Genomic DNA, 8,413 nt, shown 5'->3' with positions numbered 1-8,413 from the left:
GTGGAGAATTCAAAGTATACCTGTCTAATAAATACTGTTGGTAATTAGTGGTCTGTTTCTGAGATGAAAGGGATACTGTAAGGTATAAAGTCAGGCTGCAAAGGTTAGTTCAGGTGCCAGTGGGGCTCATGATGCTTGGTTTTCTACTCTTTGCACAGCTCCTGAATCTCATTTTTTTCTTGACTTTGTTCTTGTAACCCCCACCCTTCCTGCAACCTCTACTTCTGGACAGAGTCCTAATTTTACCATCTCCTTCCCTGACGGGTATGGGCCTCTGGGGGTGGGAGGGTAAAGAGATCCCAGGAGCTATAGGGTAAGTAATGGAGAACTATTGTTTCCATTGTGCACTATGATCATTGCTTCTCCTATGCATCATTAACTTTCATCAAATATTGGGGCACTTAGGTGGCTCAGTTGGTTAAGTCTCTGATTCTTTGGTTAAGTCTCTGCTGAGCAGAGAGCCCGATGCAGGACTCGATCCCAGGACCCTGAGATCATGACCTGAGCCGAAGGCAGCGGCTTAACCCACTGAGCCACCCAGGTGCCCCAGCCTCTGATTCTTGATTTTTGTTCAGGTCATGATCTCAGGGTTGTGGGATCAAGCCCCTTGTCAGACTCAGCACTCAGCACTCAGCACAGTCTGCTTGTCCCTCTTCCTCTGGTCCTCCCTGCCACTCATGTGTGCTCTCTCGCTTTCTCTCTTTTTCAAAAAAATAAAATAAAAATAAAATCTAAAATAAAACCCCATTAATCAAATATCATTTCATTAAAGGGTCCCTTTATGGGACACCTTGGTGGCTCAGTCAGTTGAGCATCTGGCTCTTGATTTGAGCATCCAGGTTAAGCTCGGGTCATGACCTCATGGGTCATGAGATCCAGCCCCAGATTGGGTTCCTTGCTCTGTGGACGGCAGCAGGGGAGTCAGCTCTGCTTGAAATTCTGTCCCTCTGCCCCTCCCCCAACTCACTCACACGTGAGGTCTCTCTCTCTCTCTCTCCCAAATATTTTTTTTTAGCAATTTTTATTTTTAAAATATTTTTATTTATTCGACAGAGAGAGAGAGATCACAAGTAGGCAGAGAAGCAGACAGAGAGAGAAGGGAAGCAGGCTCCCTATAGAGCAGAGAGCCCAATGTGGGGCTCCATCCCAGGACCCTGAGATCATGCCTTGAGCTGAAGGCAGAGGCTTAACCCCCTGAGCCACCCAGGTGCCCCTCCCAAATAAATATTTTTTATTTTTAAAGATTTTATTTATTTATTTGACAGAGAGCACAAGTAGGCAAAGAGGCAGGCAGAGAGAGAGAGAGGGAAGCAGGCTCCCTGTTGAGCAGAGAGCCCAATTTGGGGCTCGATCCCAGGACCCTGAGATCACAACCTGAGCCGAAGGCAATGACATAAACCACTGAGCCACTCACGCGTCCCCAACTAAATATTTTTAAAAGATTTGCTCTCAGAGAGAGAAAGCATGGGGAGGGGGATAAAGGGAGAATGGACTCCCCTCTGAGTAGAGAGCAGAACCCTGGAATCATGACCTAAGCTACAGGGAGACACTTAACCGACTGAGCCACCCAGGCACCCCTAAATAAATAAATCTTTTTTTAAAGATTTTATTTATTTTTAAAAAGATTTTATTTATTTATTTGACAGAGAGAGATCACAGTAGTCAGAGAGGCAGGCAGAGAGAGAGAGAGAGAGAGGGAAGCAGGCTCCCTGCTGAGCAGAGAGCCTGATGCGGGACTCGATCCCAGGACCCTGAGATCATGACCTGAGCTGAAGGCAGCGGCTTCACCCACTGAGCCACCCAGGCGCCCCTTAAAGATTTTATTTATTTGACACAGAGAGAGAGAGATCACAAGTAGGCAGAGAAAGAGGATGAAGCAGGCTCCCTGCTGAGCAGAGAGCCTGATGTGGGGCTTGATCCCTCTCAGCCTCTCAGGTGCCCCAATAAATCTTTTTTTAAGAAAGGGTCCTTTTATTCCAGTTCCTTGCCATTGCTCCAGACAATGATTCCACTTTGTAGGAGTGTTCAAATCAGTAACTGTCCCATAGATTTTTAGTGTTAGAAGAGGGACTTCAGAGTTCATTTATCTCCCATCAAATCAGGAACATCACTGAAAGGGGTGGGGGATACCCAATTTATGCTTACATTTGATAACATTTCTAGTTACTGAGGATTTATTATCTAGACAGGATTCCAGTCCACTGTTGGATGACTCGTCTTTACAGATATTTATTAGACATCCTGTCATTTATTCAGTGCTTAACATGAATGAAGATATATATCATATGTATATATATATTCATACATAAAAAACACTGAGTTGGGGGCATCTGGGTAGCTCAGGCAGTTAAGCATCTGCCTTCAGATCAGGTCATGAATCCAGAGTCCTGGGACAGAGTCCCCCATGGGGAAATCCCTGCTCAGTAGGGAGTCTGCTTTTCCCTCTGCCCCTCTCCCTACTTGTTCTCTCTCTCTCCCTCTGTCAAATAAATAAAATCTTTAAAAAAAAAAAAACCCACTGAATTGTACACTTTAAAATGGTGAATTTTATATTATGTGGATTAGATCTCAATTTTTTAAAAGATTTTATTTTTTAGGAATCGCTACACGCAATGTGGGGCTCAAACTCATGACCCCAAAATCAAAAGCCACATGCTCCACCAACTGAGCCACCCAGGCACCTCTAGATCTCAATTTTTAAAATGAAGTAAAGAGGGGCACCTGGTCGGTTAAGCGTCTTCCTTCAGCTCAGGTCATGATCCTAGGGTCCTCCTCCCTACTCAGCTATAAGTCTTCTCTCCCTTCCCTCTACCTGCTGCTCCCTCTGCTGGGCTTTCTCTCTGTCAAGTAAATAAAATCTTTTATTTATTTATTTATGTATTTTTAAAAGATTTTATTATTTACTTGACAGACAGAGATCACAAGTAGGTAGAGAGGCAGGCAGAGGGTGGGGGGAAGCAGGCTCCCCGCTGAGCAGAAAGCCTGATGCGGGGCTCGATTCCAGGACCTTCAGACCATGACCTGAACTGAAGGCAGAGGCCCAACCCTCTGAGCCACCCAGGCATCCTATAAATAAAATATTTTAAGAAATAAAGTAAAAATTGTCTAAAACCAAGAACCAACATTGTTACAAGGAAAACCATTTTAGGCATTCTCCATAAAATGAGAAACAAAAATGTTTCAAAATAAACATCAACATATAATATTGTATTAAAAATTCTATCATAAGAAATAGGGTATAACTATTTGGAAAGAAGAGAGGGATGCATGAAATATGTGAAAAAGATTAAGAGTACACTTATTGTGACAAGCACTGAGTAATGTGTAGAATTGTTGAATCATTATATCGTACACCTAAAACTAATATAACACTGTTAATTATACTCAAACTAAAAAAAAAAATCTAAACAGGAATTTAAAAAACCCAAAAATTTATTTGGAAATTAAAACTAGAGGGGTTCCTGTATGGCTCAGTCAAATGTCTGACTCTTGATTTCCGCAGCTCAGGTCATGATCATGATCTCAGGGTCTTAAAATTTAGCCCTGCATGGGGCTCCTCGCTCAGCAGAGTCTGCTTGAGATTATCTCTTCCTCTGCTCTTCCCCTGCTCTCTTGCTTTCTTTCAAATAAAAGTCTTTAGAAAAACTAGAAATACCATTTTTATTTTTTTTAAAGATTTTATTTATTTATTTGACAGACAGAGATTACAAGTAGGCAGAGAGGCAGGCAGGGAGAGAGGAAGAAGCAGGCTCCCCACTGAGCAGAGAGCTGATGCGGGGCTTGACCCCAGGACCCTGGGATCATGACCTGAGCCAAAGACAGAGGCTTTAACCCACTGAGCCACCTAGGCATCCCTAGAAATGTTGTTTTTAGACATGACTGTATACCTAGAAGCCCCAAAAGAATCAACTAGAATTAGAGATAACAGAAGGATTTCTGTTGAATACAAACAGAAGAGGATTGGAGACAGAAACCGGGGAAACAGGTACATTTAAGGGATAGAAGGAGGAAAAGGAGCTGGAAGAGACTGAGAGGAAAAACCTGAAGAGACAGAGGATAATCATTGTGCAGTACTGTTCTAAGAGCCAAGATAGACTTTCAAGGAAGAAATGGTCCAGTCAGATCTGGATTAGAGAGCATCCATTGAGCCTGGTAATCAGAATTCAACAAACCTAAAAAACAGAGTAAGGAAATATTATTATTATTAAAGATTTTATTTATTTATTTGACAGACAGAGATCACAAGTAGGCAGAGAGGCAGGCAGAGAGAGAGGAGGAAGCAGGCTCCCCGCTAAGAAGAGAGCCCGATGTGGGGGCTCGATCCCAAGACCCTGGGATTACGACCCGAGCCGAAGCCAGAGGCTTTAACCCACTGAGCCCCAGGAAATATTATTTAATAAATCTTACATATGCTATCCACAAAGTAGGTGCTCACTGAGTATTTTTGAGTAGCTTTGCTCAAAGTGAATCTGAGGACCAGCAGAAGTTGTTTCATCTGGGAACTTGGTGGAAGTGCAAAATCAAGTTCCTGTCCTTACAGCCTATTGAATCAAGTGTTACTTATGCATGTTAAAGTTTCCAAAAACACTTCTTTATAGGTATTTAATGACATTCCCTCTTGGCATTCTACAGTTGACTCACTCTTTCTTTCTTTCTTTTTAAGATTTTATTTATTTGACACACAGAAAGAAAGCACTCACATAAGCAGGGGGAGAAGAAGGCAGAGGGAAAAGCAGGCTCCCCACTGAGCAGGGAGCCTGATGTGGGACTCAGTCTGGAGGTTTCAGGATGATGACCTGAGCCAAAGGCATGCTTAACCAACTGAGCCACCCAGGCGTCCCTAGAGCTTACTCTTTCAAATGAGTGGTCTATGCAGGCTGCCTCATTCTTTAACTTCTTAATGAAAATGATCTGGTTTCAATTCTACCAGAATGGAACTTTATTCAACAAATATTTGTTGAGTTCCTATGTTCCATACACTGTTCTAGCATTAGTATACATCAACGAATGAACAGGACAGAAATCCCTGCCCATCCTAACTGGGTCCTCGTAAGATCACTGGTAATAAATGAAGACTGACTTTACTTCTTCTCATTTCCCCCCAAATTATCCTTCTAGCAGCCCAGAGCCATGTGATAATAGCTGCACAAAACCAAAAACAAGCAAAATCTTTTCTGACTAAAGACAAATATTCTTAGGTTGAAAAACCAAGCCCAATGGTAATGAAGCCATTACTCCTCTCCCTCCCTTTTTATCCTCGCCCTGAGTATCCCTTCTGTAGGAATACCCTGCTATTCCAAAGGAAGAGATTGAAGCTCTATGCCAAATAATAATGAGCATTCATCAGTAACATTTTGCAAGTGAAGTTACAACTTAGATATTGCTGTGATATAACAAAATTAAAATTTTTTCATATATGGTTTGTATTAAGCTTTTATTTTATAACATAGTTTCTCCCTTTGATCTCTTAAATCTTCAAATACCATATTGGAACTCAAGCCAATGCATTGCCACTTGGAAACAGAAAAATTAATATTTGCTTTATTTTATCATAAGGTATATAAAAATAAATCAAGGAAAGAAAAGTTTATAATAACAGTATAGCTTCTATCTACTGTATTACTGTAATAACTTTGACTTTCACTTTTTTAATGTTCAACGTGGATTTTTAGTTATGAACCTACATTAATTTTGTTTTATTATAATTCTCTGTATATTGTCACTGTGTCTTAAATTTAATATGAATGTTTAAAATTAAAAAAAAATTTTATTATACTTTCAAGGGTTTAAAACGTCAGAAAATCAGTAGGTCTCAATCCATCTCTTTCTTGTGACTTTGTACTAGTTGGCCTAATGTTCACAAAAGCTTTCATTTATTTTTTCAACAAGTGTTTTTTAAATATTTTTTCTTTAAAGATTTTATTTATTTATTTGTCAGAGAGAGGGGGAGAGAGCACAAGCAGGCAGAGTGGCAGGCAAAGGCAGAGAGAGAAGCAAGCTCCCCACCAAGCAAGGAGCCTGATGCAGGACTCGATCCCAGAACCCTGGGATCATGACCCAAGCCAAAGGTAGCTGTCCGACCAACTGAACCTCCCAGGCATCCCATCAACAAAAGTTTTAAATTTCCTTATGTCCCGGCCATGATGCTCAGTTTTAAGAATAGAAAAACTGTTCAGGGGGCACCTGAGTGGCTCAGTGGGTTAAAGCCTCTGCCTTCAGCTCAGGTCATGATCCCAGGGTCCTGGGATCAAGCCCCACATCTGGCTCTCTGCTCAGCAGGGAGACTGCTTCCCTTCCTCTCTCTCTCTCTGCCTGCCTCTCTGCCTACTTGTGATCTCTGTCTATCAAATAAAGAAATAAAATCTAAAAAAAAAAACTGTACAGTATATGAATGCAAACCTTTTTATAAGTCACTTTTGGAGAGATTTCTGTTTTTTACTATGACAAGTAGAACTCTTCACAATGTTTTACAGTTGTATTTTTCCTATTTAGGTGACTTACGGTAGAATAAACATTTTTAACTTTTTTATATTTTATTTTAAAGAAAGATTGAGAGAGCACACACTCATGAGCTGGAGTGGGGGCAGGAGAGGGCTAAGGGAGAGGGAGAGAGAGAATCTTAAGCAGACTCCACACTCAGTGCAAAGCCTAACACAAGGCTTGATCTCACAACCTTGAGATCATGACCTGAGCCAAAATCAAGAGTTGGATACTTAACTGACTGAGCCACCCAGGTGTCCCAAACATTTTTAACTTTTTATTTTAAAGTAATTTGAGATTCACAGAAGAGATGTGAAGATATTTCCTAGGTACCTGTCACCCAGCTTTCTCTAATATTAACACCTTACATAACCAAGATATAATGGTCAAAATTAATAAATTAACATTGGTAATATGCTATCAATTTAGGTACAGACTTTACCAGGATTTAATCAGTTTTTCCACTAATGTCTTTTTTCTGTTCTCAGTTCCAGACCAAGATTCAACATTGCATTTAGTTGTCATATCTCCTTAATCTCCTCTGGTTTCAATAGTTACCTTAGTCTCTTCTTATCTTTCAAGACCTTGATATATTTGAGGAATTCTGGTCAGGTATTTTGTAGAATGGGTTCTTCTGATGTTTTCTCATGATTATATTGAGGTTATGAACTTTTAGGGAAATACCAGTGAGATGAAGTGGCCTTGCCAGACCACATCAGGAGGTACATCATAGTGATATAGGTCATAACTGGTGATGCTAACCTTGATCGTTTAGTTAAGGTGATGGCAACCAGCCTTCTCCACTGTGAAGTTAACTCTTTTCCCCCTTCATCAGTAATAAATACTTGGAAGGAGATACTGTGTGGTTATGCAAATTTCTCATTTCTTCTTAAAACTTTACCCCAATAATTATAGCTCATCAGTGAATCTTGTTTGCAGTAATTACTAAAGTGGTGTTCTATTTCTCTTGTTCCTTCTATATTTGTTAGTTGGAATTCTTTTTTTTTTAAAGAATTTTCCCTACTCTGAGGTGAACATTTTAAGTCTTTATCTCAGTGGAAGTAGCAATCTCATCACCATGGTAGCCCCTATAATATAGGTCAGGAATGTGTGTGGTAGAATGAATTTATATATTTAACTATATATATATATATAACAAATATTGTTATAAATAAAAAATTGTTATAATAAAAAATTATTAAATATTGTTTCATATATATATATAAAACAATATTTAACAATTGCTTAATACTATGTGCCAGTAACTGTTAGGCATTTGGGGTACAATAGGTGTAGTCTCTGCTCAAGACTTTATATTCTAGTCTAGCATAAGATGATACTTAGATTTCTGTATTAAAGACTGGTTTCCACTGAGCATATAACATATGACCCCACAAAAGCCTCCATAGGACCAAATAATACTTTATCTGACTGACTGATGTCCTTATTTTTCATATTCTCTTCATTGAGGACAAAACTGGACTTCCTCCCTTCAACCTTTGTGTCTCCCCCTCAACACTTCTAAATGAAAGTCTTCACTGCTTCACCTCCCCCACCTGAATCTCATACAAGTTTCTCTTGTTGGCTAACCATCACATGGAGCCATACAAGGAAAGGAATTCTGGGAAATCAGTTCCAGTTTAGCTAAACTGACAAAGTTCAAAGCTACTATAGATCATTTGACCATTGTACCTTCATTGAAAATTTCTCCTCCTTTGGCTTCCTGACAGCACTCCCTTCAGGTTTTCCTTTGGATTTCTTCCCTTCCATTTTTGTTGCTAGCCATCTTCTTCCCAAGCTTTAAATGTGTGGTCCGCTGTTTTTGCTTCAAACTCCACAAATTCTCACTTACTAGTTTTGTCCACTTTTATGGTTTCCACTACTGTTTGTATGCTAATGACGTCTAATTCCATTTCAACCCAGACCTCTCTTA

The sequence above is a fragment of the Mustela nigripes genome, chromosome 13, assembly GCF_022355385.1.
Source record: "Mustela nigripes isolate SB6536 chromosome 13, MUSNIG.SB6536, whole genome shotgun sequence".
NCBI classification, from domain to species: Eukaryota; Metazoa; Chordata; class Mammalia; order Carnivora; family Mustelidae; genus Mustela; species Mustela nigripes.
The sequence above is the reverse complement of the archived record's forward strand: the minus strand, read 5'-3'. Positions refer to the sequence as shown.